This window comes from Prionailurus bengalensis, chromosome D1 (assembly GCF_016509475.1).
Source record: "Prionailurus bengalensis isolate Pbe53 chromosome D1, Fcat_Pben_1.1_paternal_pri, whole genome shotgun sequence".
Classification (NCBI taxonomy): domain Eukaryota; kingdom Metazoa; phylum Chordata; class Mammalia; order Carnivora; family Felidae; genus Prionailurus; species Prionailurus bengalensis.
Window position 1 is genome coordinate 24,329,667 of NC_057346.1, and position 14,691 is coordinate 24,344,357.

Genomic DNA, 14,691 nt, shown 5'->3' on the forward strand with positions numbered 1-14,691 from the left:
CTTTCTGTGTACTAGACATTGTGCGGTACTATGCCTATTTGTTGCCTTAGATTTTTTCCCTTCTCCTTTGCCTGCATCCTTATTTTGTTTTTCACTGTTGCCTGGAAATTGATATATGACTCTCTTGTTAATGCTCCATGGAAGCCCTTTTGATCACTCAATTTCACATTTTGTCTCCTTCAAACATCAAACTTTCCTCACACTCTTCATCTCTCTTGGCTTCTGACTAAATCAGTGTGTCCCGGGCATTATTTCTTGCACTGTTTCCTCCATTCCGTCCCTCTGCCATCACCCTACCTTATGTCAATCCCTTATTGATCCCTTCCTAAGCCTCTGTGATAATCTAACAACTTCTCCTTCCTTCAGCCTCCCTGTGTTCCGTTCTGTTCTTTTCTGTTCTAGCCCATTCCAGTTCTTTCTATTTTTTCTCTCCCTCCCCCCCACCTTGCTCCCTCTTCCCTCTTCATTCCCTTCTCTTCCTTTTTCCTCCCTACTACTGCCATCAGATGAGTTTCTTTTACTTACGATATCTCAAAGGATTTGTTCTCAGACTTTGTTTACCAATGCAAGTCGAGAGACTCTGATTTAACTGGTCCAGGATGGGGCCCAAGCATTGGCATTTTTAGTTTTAATATGCAGCCAGAGTTAAAAACCACTGACTCAGGTCATAGGAGAAGCACTCGTGTTTTCCCATCGATCACTGAATGAAGCCCCACTTTCTTATTCTGGCATTTAAAAAGGTCCACACTATAGTTGCAAAGTTTAAAAAATCTTAATTCTTGGTACATTTTCATACAGATACTTATCTGAATAAACTATCTGCTACAGTCATACATCACTTGAGATCTCCTGTAAGTATATGTCTGCTCATAAAATTTCCATCACCTAGAATTTGCAATTATAGCAAACTTGATATCACTGCCTCATCCTCATTTCTCCACTTGTCAAAATTCTGGTTCATGCATTCAAAACTCTTACAAGGTGTTAAGAAACAAACTAAAACTCCAGCACTTAAAAATTTGGGTAAAGGGCATGGACAGATATTCATAAAAGATAAATTGCTCATGGCTAATCAACTTATGGAAAAAATTACTGAATCAAGTACAGATTTAAATGGCAATAAGATACCTGCTTATTTCAAATAAAATAATAGTGTTTTTTTTAAATAAAATAATATTTAGTTCTGGCCAGGAGCTCCTGAGACTAGGAATTTCATTTACTGTTATTAGGAATATAACTTGTATTTTCATTTTTGCCCAAATGTAATGAGAATCCTAAAATCATTTTTGATCTAGTAATTTCACTCATATAAATTTATCCTGAGGAAATGATCAGAAATTCAGACAAGGATTTATATGTAAGTTAGTTAGAAAAATGTTATTTATCATAGCAAAACAGTGGAAAAAATGAAATGTCCAATAATAGGGCAATAGCTACATAAATCACTGGAAACATGTTGGAATGTTTCCATTAGAAATAACATTTACAAAAGACACAATGATGTAGTAAAATACGTTTGATTTCCGTGATAATCATCTAACAACTTCTGTACAATATTGTTTGCAAAGGGGACTTATTCCTTACTCACAATGTTCTCTTCCTTACATGGAATGAGAGATACATCCATTAAGGATACTTCTGGTCTTTCTCTGCTCCCTCACACACTTACCTCTTGAAAGGAATAACTTGAGGGGCACTTAGGTGGCTCAGTCGGTTGGGCGTCCGACTTCAGCTCAGCTCTTGATCTCACGGTTCACGAGTTTGAGCCCCGCATCAGGTTCTGTGCTGACAGCTCAGAGCCTGGAGCCTGCGTTGGATTCTGTGTCTCCCTCTCTCTCTGCCCCTCCCCCTCTCATGCTCTCTCTCTCTCAAAAATAAATAAACATTTTTAAAAATTAAAAAAAAAAAACAGAAAGGGGTAACTTGAGAGAGGGGTGAATTTGAACACTCAGTTCTTCCTTTGTTTTTCTCTTTTCGTATCTTTTGTTTCGGCTCAGAGAACTCACATTCTGTAATTTCCTGTATGTTAAAGTTTTACAGGGGCAGTCCCAAAGATAAGGAGTCTCATAGATGTCCAGCATGTGGGTAAATCTTCCAAATTTTGTGTTCAAATAGGCTGATGTGAGCCAGTACGTATGTATGTACATAACATTACCTCACTTAATCCTCACAGAAGTTCAGAGTAAGTCACTCTTCCCATTTTGCAGATGGGGAAATTACAGCTCTGGAACACGTTTATTCACCTAACGTCCCCTAATTAGAAAACAGACTGAGAAAATAGTAGGCTTTCGGTCCGTCTGCCTGCGGAGCTTGTGCGTTTAACTTTTAGTATCGCCGTCTTCCTGGCTGAAGCCGCTGGGTCCCACTTACCGGGCAGCAAACAACAAACAGGCAAACAAACAAAAAAGACAACACAGCAACACCTGAATGTGGACTGTAGGAAAGGGACTTTCAAACACTTCCGTTTCCGGAATTTCTAGGAGCCTTCAAGTGGAACTTGAAGTGTGGGAAAATTACACAGCAAACATTCAACTTGCAGGTGCTGGCGGTGCAGGCTGAGAAGCCTGCGGTGAGGGGTGATTTGTGGGAAGCGCTGCCCTTTCCCCTTCCTCCCGCAATGGTGGAGAAGAACAAGGCCCCGGGAGTTCCCTCTGCCACTGGGTGTTCTTGGGTAAGAAGCTGCCTTCAGAACTCCAGTAATTGCTTGTAAATCCTACTAAGCCCTGGAAACTCTTGGTCCTTTTGTTCCGCTCCGATGCGCTGTGAGCTAATAAAGCAGAACGAGACGCCCGTTCCTGGAATCATCTCTTGAGAATTAAACTCCCCAGTCAAATGCAAGTTCGTTCCCATCAGACGTGACGGCTTAGAGCAAACATCCATTGTCCGGGGGACCAGTGCGCAAATGTGTGCGCAGCATGCTTTCATTTGCACGGGAGCAAAAAGTCCCCGGCGCCTTGTGTGGTCACATGATCAGCGGGGCGCAGCGGAACACAGATCAGAGACTAAGTCCAGGAATAATCACACGTCTCCGCAGTGTCAAAAGGCGTTTGAAAAGGGCTCGTTTGCGCATAGCACTGAGCTGCACACGGAGCCTCAAGGACTGTACCATACGCTTACCATCTCGGAGTTTACAAAGTTTTCAACATGGCCACACTCCAATTGAGAAAATGGAGGGCGAGCTCCAGAGTAAAACAAAAGCAGCACCCCCCCACCCCCACTTTGTCTCTGCTCCTATTAGATACTATGAAGTAATAAACACCAATCCACACTCTTGTCCGCTTACAGCTTTCACTCCATACCCACCATGGATCCCATTCCAGATGCAAAGTCTCACTGGACGGGCTTCCTGGTTCTTTGTATTCGTCTGCATTTCTTTCCTCGACTTGTAACCTAAACTCTATAGAACCCTTGAGAGAAATCTTTCAGAAACAGTACTTCCCATCAAGCCAGCCTCCTACCTATAAGCTATCAAATACTCGTTCTTCAGTTATTTGCAAAGTCCAGACATGTCAACCTAGCATGCCAGCTTGAAAAATCATCTAGGGGTATACTTTATCACCAATATTTCATTTCATGCTATTGTTACACACAAAGTTTTCCAGCAGGGCTAGATTTTTTATTGTCTCCCAAACATACCAGGTTGTGTTCTCTTAATATATATATACATATATATACATATATATATATACATTACTATTCTATCATATTTTATATATTAGAGCTCAGTATATTTTCATCAGCCTAACCTTTCTTCTCCCATCTTTTCTGCCCATCCAAATTCCATGCTGCTTTAGTATCTCAAACCTGAGTAGGAAACACTATCTCACGGAATAGCCTAGTAAGTATGTAGATCTTTCCAAGCATGACAATGTTGAGTCTTTGGGAAGCAATGTCTTGTGTTTCGCAGGATAGTTTAAATTATACACAAATACTAATGCAGATTGGTGTTTTTCATTATCGTCTAAAAGGAAAAGAAGAATTATAATAATCGAGGCTTTATTCTGCAGGAGAGATAGACGAATGAAAGTAAGGCTGACACAGGAGGTGATCTTATGATCCTTCAGGTAGATATCCAAGGGCATACGGAAATAGAATGTTTCCCAAAACGCATCAAGCGTGTTGACTTACTTTTCTGCTGGCTGACATGAGACCAAATGATATATGTAATCAGAGCAAAACTGATAGGTGTCCTTAATGATTCTGATGTTCTGGATATGAGATTTTATTTTATTTTATTTTATTTTATTTTATTTTATTATTTTATTTTTTAATGTTTATTTTTGAGACAGAGAGGAACAGAGCATGAATGGGGGAGGGTCAGAGAGAAGGAGACACAGATTCTGAAACAGGCTCCAGGCTCTGAGCTGTCAGCACAGAGCCCGACGCAGGTCTCAAACCCATGGACCGCGAGATCATGACCTGAGCCGAAGTCAGACGCTTAACCGACTGAGCCACCCAGACACCCCTGGATATGAGATTTTAACAAAGAAAATAGTGGGAATAGCAAGTGTTGCTTTTTCAGCTCCTTTTCCAATTCAAAGTTTGAAGTTTGGCAGGGAAAGTAAGACGTGAGTAGGAAACAGCTGGCTGTAGAGATGGTGTCAATGCAGGATTTGTTTTCCTGGACCACAGCTTTCCAGAACAAAGAGTTCCTGGCAGGAGATGGTGCTCATCTCACAGGGAACATGGGAGAAGAGTGGCTGACCCGACCAAAGTGCTTGAAAATGAAATTTGTAGAAGAAAGTGAAAAATGTCCAAATAAAACTGCAGAGCCGGATGCTCTTGAGAATAACAATGACACAGAAAGAACCATCACGATGCAGGTTCTACTCTGTTATTTTTGAGAGAAAATGAGAGGGCAGAAGATCAAGAGGCTCTGGCCCCAGATGTCTATATTCCAGTAAAGGTCAGCCCCTGTCTTCTTCCCCCAGGTTTGCTCTTTGCCAGCCCTTTGCAACTCTACTTGTTGGCGTGCTTTGGCTGCAGACCCAGACTGTTCAGACTTCGGATTCGATTCTGATGGGGGTGAAATGCAAGTCATATGCTTAAAACGTCTCGGTCTTGAAACCAAAGGCATGGTGCACCTTGTGGCCCACCTCCATTGCCAGGCTTCTAAATGTCTCTGCTCCAGGCTTTCTGTGCTATCAAGGAGACAGATCTGAAGGGCCTAGTGGTGAGCTTGGGACCTGTGGATAGATCTCAGCTCAACCTGTGCTGACCTGCTCTGTTGAACTGAGTTTCTGCCTTGGTTGCCTTCTTTAAAATATCCTTGGTTGAATCACTTAATATTTTACCCTTCCTTTTTAGGGGTCAAACTGGCATGGAATCCCACGCATGCCATTGACTGGTCTCTATGTCGATCTCCTTATTTATAAAATGTGGATTATTGAATACTGTAAGTCTTAAGAAGTTACCACCTGTAACAGCTTAGTTCAGTGCTTCATTGATCCTTCACTACTCCTATTCATTTTATTATGATTTTCATCATTATTATCAACCCAAGGTTCTTCCTGGTTTTTCTTTTTTCCCCAAAATTGGTCAGATGCTGGAAATCCAAACACTTATTTATGTATGGATCTCTCATTGCTTCTGAAAGCCCCACCCATTGGCATATTCATTTGCCACTTGGAATTTGTTCATTGGGTGCTGTTCTTGCATCCTGGACATTTAATACCATTGTCCATCAGATCCGTTCCTACTTTAACATTATGCAGAAAATTGTGGTCCATGCTTTTCAGCTAGGTAAGAGCCACACAGCATTTCCTTACACCCACATAAATGGGTCTCTACTTACCCCCAGCATTTTACTCTACTCTGCTGGCCTCATTAAGTCAGCTCACAAGCATGGGAAAAAACAAAATCAATGGGGATTTTTTTTTTCACAAGACAAAAGATACCATTTCATAGTCAACCCTGAGGTTTTAACTGGGTGACATTAATGACTGGAATGTGGTAAGAAAGAAGAAATGCTTATTTGAGAAGGGTGGGGGGAAAGATCATGCTAAGTGTATCAGAGATTTATATTCAAGTACTTGAGGACTTGTCACAGAGACTTAGCCATGTATTTGTTTTGTGTGATTTTAGCCAGCAGATCTAGGACCAATGAATAGAAATTGTAGGGGGTCTAGTGTCAACTAATAAAAGATGAGCTCTCAAAGTTGGTGAAGGGTAGTATGAGACGGCTCGAAATCTTGATCTTTCTTCAGGATACAACACAACAATAACAACTACCTTAAATAGTTATCATGATCATAATTAATTAATTCCCCCTTGAGTTTAGGGCCAGTTTAACAGTGTGATCTCCATGTTATATCTTCTGTGCCCACACCTGGGCCTTTCAGCCTCCAAAAATAAAGTTATTTCTGAAGGCAAAAGTGTTCCTAATGCACATGAACGCTATAGGCGTAGAAATAAAAATATACTCTGAAAGAGGACTTCAACACATGGGGAAAAGTCAGCAGAATATCCTACATCCATAACAGAAACCAGTTCTTCTTTGAAGCCTCCAAAAAGTATGCTTACCCCTCTCACTACTTTGGGTGCTGAATTCTTTTATTCTACCTAACCTCAGGACATGGCTGAGATTGGTCTAGTTAAAGGAATAGTTAGCAGATGTTTGGAGACCTAAAGCCAGATCTGCTCACTTGGTGAGACAGCTGCTGGGGGCGGAAGGTCGGTTCGGCACACAGAGCACTGTGTCCTAATATGAGGCTGGAGCAGAGCTTTCTTCCAGCCCAGGTCACAGGTGACAAGCTCAGCACAGATCTAAGTTGCCAGACCAAAGACTGGTTAAGAATGTGCCTGAGAGCAACGATAAGGAAATCCTGGAATGGATGGTATTCAGAAATCAGGGTGGGCAAGAATCTGTTATCAGCCACCACTCTACCTCTCCAGCCCCCAGCCTCTGGTTTAGGGGAGGAAATCAGTCACCTGAAAAGGATATTGAAAGAAATCAAGACCTACAAGGACAATGGAATTAGTGAGGCTATGATAACACAAAATCGGGTAAGGTGCCAAAAAAGCAAAAAGGCAATAGCCTTTATTGCCAGACACCAGGTATCGGGTAAGGGGATGGGGGAGGGTTTAGGTATGAAAAACCAGGTAGAATCCCAGTTACCAGGATCCAGAGCTGACCACAGACATCCATATATTTCCCTGAATCTCCGTGTTTCCCTGTCTCAGTTCCCAGTCCTGATCATGGGACTAGTGAGACAGGCAATACCTCCATTCTACATTAACTTGGGCGGGGGGGAGGGGGGCGGTGGTTAGGCACTATTTTGTCATAGTTGAGAGCACAGACTCTGCAAGCCAAATTGCCCATTTCAAATTCCAGCTCTGCAAGTGAGTGGTCTCAGAAAGCTACTTAACCTCTCTGTAGTCCATTTTCCTCATTTGTGAAATAGTAATAGTAATAATACCTATGCTATACGCTTGCTTCAGGAGTAAATGAGTTAATGTAGGTAAAGCTATAAGAATAGTGTCCAATACATAATTGGTTATGATTGCTATCTAACAAATGCAACAAAAAAGGGAAGAGGCTTCTGCTGAGAGTAGTTATGGTACAAACACTTAGGTCCCAAATGGGGACATGATAAAGATAGTGGTCATCGTTGGCAAACACTTTGCCATTATGAACTTCATCACCTCTCAGGATCTTCTTCATTTCCTCTAGGTGTGTGTCCTCTGCCCCCTGTTTACAATTTCACTTAATCAAGGAAAGCTTGACTATGGTATCTTAAGAGGTCTCAGTCATGTAACATTCTACTCTAAAGGAGGCCACATACATGAGACCCACTGATGAATGGGTGGAAGAGGGTGGGACTTGGGGGATAACCCAAGCTCTTGATTGTGCAAATGGGATACAATACCTTCCAATCATCTTTGATGTTCTAATCCTTTAACACAGAATAGAAATAGAAATATATGTGTCCTGTTTGTGGTTTTATGATCCTTGTACTAGGACATACAGAGAAACAGAACCAATAGAAGGTCTGTATCCACATCCATATCCATATCCATAGCCTAGCCATAGCCATAGCCATAGCCATAGCATATCCATAGCCATATCTATATGTATATCTATACTCTATCAAAAAGAGATTTCTAGGTATCTATCTATCTTCCTATAGATATATATCTAGAAAGAGGTTTATTATAAGGTGGTGGCTCACAAAATTATGGAGGCTAAGAATTCTCTTCATCTGCCATCTGCAAGCTAGAGATCCAGAAAAGCCAGTGGTGTAGCTTAAAGGCCTGGGAGATGGAGAGCTAGTGGTGTAGATTCCAGTTCAAGGCTGAAGATCTGAGAACAAGGAACACCGAGGGCAAAAGAAGATCAATGATCTAGCTCAACAGTCAGGCAGAGGGTGATTCAGTCCTCCTCAATCTTTTTCTTCTATTAAGTCCCTCAGTGGAATGTATGATGCCCACCCACAATGGGAGGGCCAGCTGCTTTACTTAGTCCCTCAATTTCAATGCTGATCTCTTCTAGGAACAGCCTCACAGACACGCCCCAAAATAAAGTTTAACCAGCCATGTGGGCATCCTTGGTCTAGTCCAGTTGACCCATAAAAAAAAAACATCACAATCCTCAATGGTCATGACAGAGCCAATGTTGTTTAGCAGGAAGACCATGGGCCCAGCTTAAACCCTGAACCAATCTTAACTGGGTATCCTTGGGTGAGTCACCTCATCTTTCTGAATCTCCATTTTTTTAAGTCTCCTAAGTGAACTGAACATTATCCATTTTCTGGAGTTGTGGCTGTTAGATTATATCAGGTATACGGGGCTAATAGTCAAGTGCAGACAATCTTCCGTCTCTTCTATTTAATTATTACAGAAATGGATATAGAAGCACAGACAGTTTTTCCAAGTGCTTCTGTCTTCAAGCATCCCTATTCCAGGTGTTAGCAAAACATCCTGAAGAGAGGCAGATTTGATTAAGTAGAGACAGTTGATGTCTAGGATGCAGTGACTGAGTGCTCCATATTTCCTCTGGGTCTTTGGGCATTTTCTGTAATGGAATGGAATATAATCAGAGAAGGGCCACTTCAGTGATCAAGGAGGTAGAAAGATTGACAATGAGAAGATACTTGTTATACACGAAGGGTACAGAAATAGGTTTATGGGAACTCTGGGAACTGTTGGCAAGGCTTTACTGTAGAAGAACGAGGGGCCCCCTCTGGAACCAGGAAGAGGCCATTCGGTAGTCAAAAATATTTAGTGTGTGGTAGGAGGTGAGCTTGTGCAATTCAGTCCCACAAAAGGTAGTACAGGTTAAAAATGTCAAAAGTTCAATGAGGGTGAGACAGACTCACTGGGTCATTACAGAGGGAAATGAGGCCAAGAGGGTTCATGTTTAGTCACGTGTTTCTGCTAGACAGAATACTGTTAATGGGTCTCATGGCTGATTTGGATCCCGTCTTTAAGGGCTTTTGTTATTGGTGTAGAAAAGGGCAAGTCTTTCCATGAATTTCAATGCCATGCCCAACGAAGTAGACAGTATAGAGGCCTGGAGGGAGGCCTAACAACAGGAATTCTGGAATTTGATCACACAAATTCACATCAAGGCTCCAACTCTCACTATAAATGTGATCATGACAAGTTTTTAACGTCTCTGCTTCAGTTTGCCCACATGTAGAACAAGCATGATAGTGGTACTTACCTCCTAGATTTGTTGTAAAGATTAAATAAGCTGTCTCATGGAAAGCCTTTATCACAGTGTTCACTATGTAGTAAGCATCCCATCAATGTTGACAGTTGTTACGGTCGTGGTCGTTATCATTGAGATTGAATCAAATACTAGAGATCAAGGCAAAGTCAGGGAAAGAGGGATCCAAGCTCTCCCAAACAGTTTTTAGCAACCCACCCTACCTATTTTGTTGGGATCACTGGAAGTCCTGTGTAGTATGTGGAAAACCCAGACTGAAAGCACCTTGCTAAAGGAGGTTCTATGAGCAATACTGCTTATGTGGTTTGTCCTGTTTGGGCACCAAAATCTGTATTCTAAGGGTCAGGTAAGGTCAACCCATTTTGGAGTATCACCTTTAAAACTACCTAGAGCTTTATGAACACACACAAAAAGATTTTGTGAGATTATATGGGCCATCCCTAGGGCCCGAGGACAAGATACATTTTACTGCACATTTGATTTAGGCATGAACTTGTACCATAAAGTGTAAGTTTCACAGAGGGGATTGATAAATTTCCAATTCCTCTCATTGGTTCCACCCTCAGCTCAGACTAAGAGAATAGCCTCTATCTGGTGTATTTGTGTTCTGTTTCTTCCAGGCTATTCTACCTAGTCTTGTACTGGTTACTTTCTAAGGCCGTCATCTTGATAACCATCAAGAAGTGGTTCTTAGTTTATAGCGGAGTTACGAGCCTCTGCGCTGTCGACATTTTGGGTCTGCGGCATTTTTGTTGTGGGGAACTGTCTTGTGCATTGCAAGATGTTTTGTGGCCTCTCTGATCTCCACTCACTAGATGCTGCCAGCTTGTGTCCCCCATTCCCAAATGTCTCCAGACTTTTCCAAATATCTTCCCCCACTTCACTGTGGGGGCAGGGTGCAAAATCATCTCTGAAGAAGAATCACTGGTCTCAAAGTATTATCCAAGGATCTCTTGAAGAAAATAAAATGATGGATGAAATTAAGAGAAAAAAAATAATGACAGCACAAGATGAGTGCTGTGTGGGCCAATGTGTAACAAGCAGCCTTTGCAAAGATTCGGTACTATGGCGTCGGCATCGGTATAGTGGTTGCAGAGCATGAGATGTGCTCATGAGAAGAGCCATTATAGCCTGGCATTACAGTCTGTATGCCAGTTTTCTCCTTTGTAAACTCGGGATAAGAATACTCCACAGACGGGCACCTGGGTGGCTCAGTCTGTGAGCGGTCCCACTTCGGTTCAGGTCATGATCTCATGGTTCACGGGATTGAGCCCTACGTCACACTCTGTGCTGACAGCATGGAGCCCACTCAGTACTCTCTCTCTCTCCCTTCCTCTCTGCCCCTCCCCTGCTCTCTCTCTCTCTCTCAAAATAAATAAGTAAACATTAAAAAAAAGAATACCCCACAGAAAGGATGTGTGTACACGCATATACAGTGTGCACGTGTGTGTCGTACTTAGAACACGGCCCATAAAATGTGTTATGTAAATGTTCACTCTTATTACCTTATTTTGTCACAGAAACCTTATGGCATAGGCATTACTATTATTCCCATCCTATTGATGAGGATACAGAAGTTCAGAGGGGATAAGTAATACGTGGCTTGCTCCTAGAACTACGTGACACAATTGAAATGATAACCCAGGTCTGTCTAACTTCAAATTCCGTACCCTAATGGCCCCTGTTCCCCAACACTTAATTATTTATGTCAATATACCCTGCCTTCTTTCTCCGTTTATGTATAAAACAGGGTTTATTTAAAATATTATTTTGGTTTAGCCCTTTGAAGGTATAACTGACACATACGAATTTTATGTATTCATGATGTACAAATTCATGTTTTGATATCCGTATTCATTGTGAAGTGATTACCACAATCAAGCTAATTAACATATCCCTCACCTCCCATACTTACTGCCTGTCTTTCCTTCCTTCCTTGCTTTCTTCCTTCCTTCCTTCCTTCCTCCCATCCATCCATCCTTTTTCTTCTGTGAGAGCACTTAACATTCATCTTCTCAGGAAATCGCCAATATCCAATCCAGTGTTTTTCAGTGTAGACACCATGCTGAATATTAGCTCCCCAGGGCCCGTTCATTTTGTGTAACTGAAAGCCTGGATCCTCTGACGAACATTCCTACAGATCTCTCTAATACATGCTCTGGGTTGTCTCTCATTCTTCTACTCGCCAAGGTTCCATTTTGCATTCCTTTGGGTGGGTACCCATACTCATCTCCTAGTTTTGAGGAATTAAGTAAAACAACATACTTACAGCACTAAGCACAGTGACCTGAATGTAGTCAAAACATAATAAGGTTGGCTGTTACTGTTGAAGTCACCCTCCCATGGGAGGAAGTTCCAAAGCAGATGACTCTTCCTGCATAATATTATCAATCTCTACTCTTGGCTGTAGCTCCTCCTTCCACGACCAATAAGCATGTTGACTACAGCCAGATTCCCGGAAGCTGCCCAGTCGCCTGTACTTGTGTCTCTGTATTTAGCTATGCTAAATGCAAATCCCAGAAAGAAATGTGACTGTTACTGCTGTGGGGCATTGTGACAGACCCTGTTCATTGGTTGACACTGCATCCCTACCCTCCTCGTCCCCCATCCCCAGCCCCCCCCCCCACCTCCTCCAGTATAGAGACAGGGAAAATTAAATATAAATTTTCCGCTGACTCCTTTGCAGCTTGCGGTGCCGTAGTCCTTTACCATAGTTCTGACCTGGAAGTTGCAAGTCAAAGTTTTCTGGGATTTCTGGGAAGACTTTAAGTTCTCCTGCTTAAAGAACGGGCACAGCTACCAGCTGTGGGTTTGTATTGGTTCAATGCCTCTGCCGTATGCGAAGATGCGTCAACCGTCTTGCTCCATGAAGGACAGACTCTCGACAGAGTCTGTTCACGAAGACGTGGCCATGGACCAGATCAAGGAAATCAGGGACAGCTGCCCTGACCCGTACTGCTACTGAACCAATGCCAACCAAGCCCTCATCCAGATTATTGTGTGATAACATTAAAGCCCTATTTCCTAAGAACTCAGAGTCTCTGTTATTTGTAGCCAAACACATCCATAATAGATACAGACACGCATTACGCATTCTCATGGGGCAGGAAGGCAGTGGTTTGGAAGGATACGTATTGGGGGTGAATTCCTTCCCTATGAATGAAGAGGCAGAGGATGTGCAGAAGGAATTCAACAGTTTTTCTCGTGTTCCTGGCAGACATACAGTGATTTTATCATTGTGACCTTCCTGGTGTTAGGTATTATTTTCTCCCTTTTACAGATGAGAAAAGCAAGGCACAGTGAGGTTGTATAAGTTGCTCAGAATCACACAACTAATAAGTGATAGAGTCAGAATCAGCCCCGAGAACTAAATCACGATGGCACTTGTGCACAAAGCATGCTTTTCCTGGCACATCAGAACGAATGCCTTAAATCTACCAGATGTGCAAGAATTAGACCGAGGAATGTCTGCACCTAATGACCCAAAATGACTGCCTTTATCACGAGTGGGGCGTCATCTCATCTCAGGCACACAGTTTTGCTCCCCACTTTCCTCCAATAAATTCTATGAAATCTGAGGATCTGTATCAGTCTGAATAGAAGGAAATCTTCCCAGGCTCATGTGGCTGTCCTCAGAACCATTTTGCCAGTCTCCCTCCCTGCTAAGTTCTGGCTGGAACCCACGCTTTTCTTGGTCCCTGCAGTAGATATGCTCTTTTCTGATGAACAGAATTTACAAACCTAGAAGCTTCGTATCCAGATTCCCGAACAGTCTCAAGGAAATGATTTTGACAGCTGAGTGATGTCAACCAACTGAGAAATGCAAAATAGAACACGAAGGAAAAACCCAAGGGATGCTGTGCCTGAAGGATCACAGCAGTTTTATTACACCCCAGCAAGTGTCTCCGGAGGACAGGCATGGGGCTGGCATGAAGACAAGCCTCGCCACTTTTCCTGGATGGTCATCACAGTCCTCTTTTGGGCAGCAGGTGCTCAGAAGAAAAGAGGATATCAGCACCCTGGGTTTCTACACTGGGGGAGGGGCGACCATTCTCTTGGAGCTCTACAGAATTGTAATGGGTGTATATTGCCTTCACTTGATAGGGGATGGAATTGGAGGTGGGGGACACAGGTGGGGGGTGGGGGGCTTCTCTTGGCAAGCCAAATCCAAGCAGAGTCTGCCAGAATCTAATTAGAGGCTGACAGCTTTCTAATGTCATCTCAAGCCCGGGGTCAGCTCCGTAATTATACTTGCCATAATGCCGGAATGCACCCTTTAGAAAGGTAGCTTGTCCCCAGCTCTGCTTCTCATCTTTTTTTTAGTCCTTGGATTCAGCCTGAGCCCTCTCTCAGCCCTCATATCTGCGGGACAGCCGTGCTCTTCTCTACCCCAATCTGGTACTGCCATATTTTCAATGGATTGGTCTTGGTGAGATCCCAGCTTGGCTTTGGGGATCACTTCTCGCCGAGTAGCCCCAGGACCAGTCTCCAATGAGTGGGTGGGGGAAACACAAACCACAGAGTGGAGCCGAATGCGAAAGCTGCCACATCATAAAGTATTCTGAAATAATTTTGACTTCTCCAAGCCCAGTAGTCACCTCTATGATATTCTGGGTTTTTGTCCTGGTATGGAGGCAGATAACTTAAAATTGGAAAGGTCATAGAAACCTTCTCTCGTGTAATCTGAGAAACAAAGCTCACAATAAGACATCCAGTTGTAGCTGGAACATCTCCAATGATCAGAGATTTTAAAGAAGGGGTTACGGAATGCTGGCAGTAGTAAGATGGCATTAGGGGTGGGGCCAGAGATGCGTTGAGCTTTATTATTATCTTTTTTTTTTTTTTAGTGTAATGACATGGAGAAATGCATTAGGCATTAAGGATAAGGACCATGCCTATTTACTTGGTTGTAGAATTTACATGGCTACAAGCATTTAATTATTTATTATTTTTTAAATGTTTATTTATTTATTTTTGAGAGAGAAAGAGAGAGAGAGAGAGAGAGAGAGAGACAGAGAGAG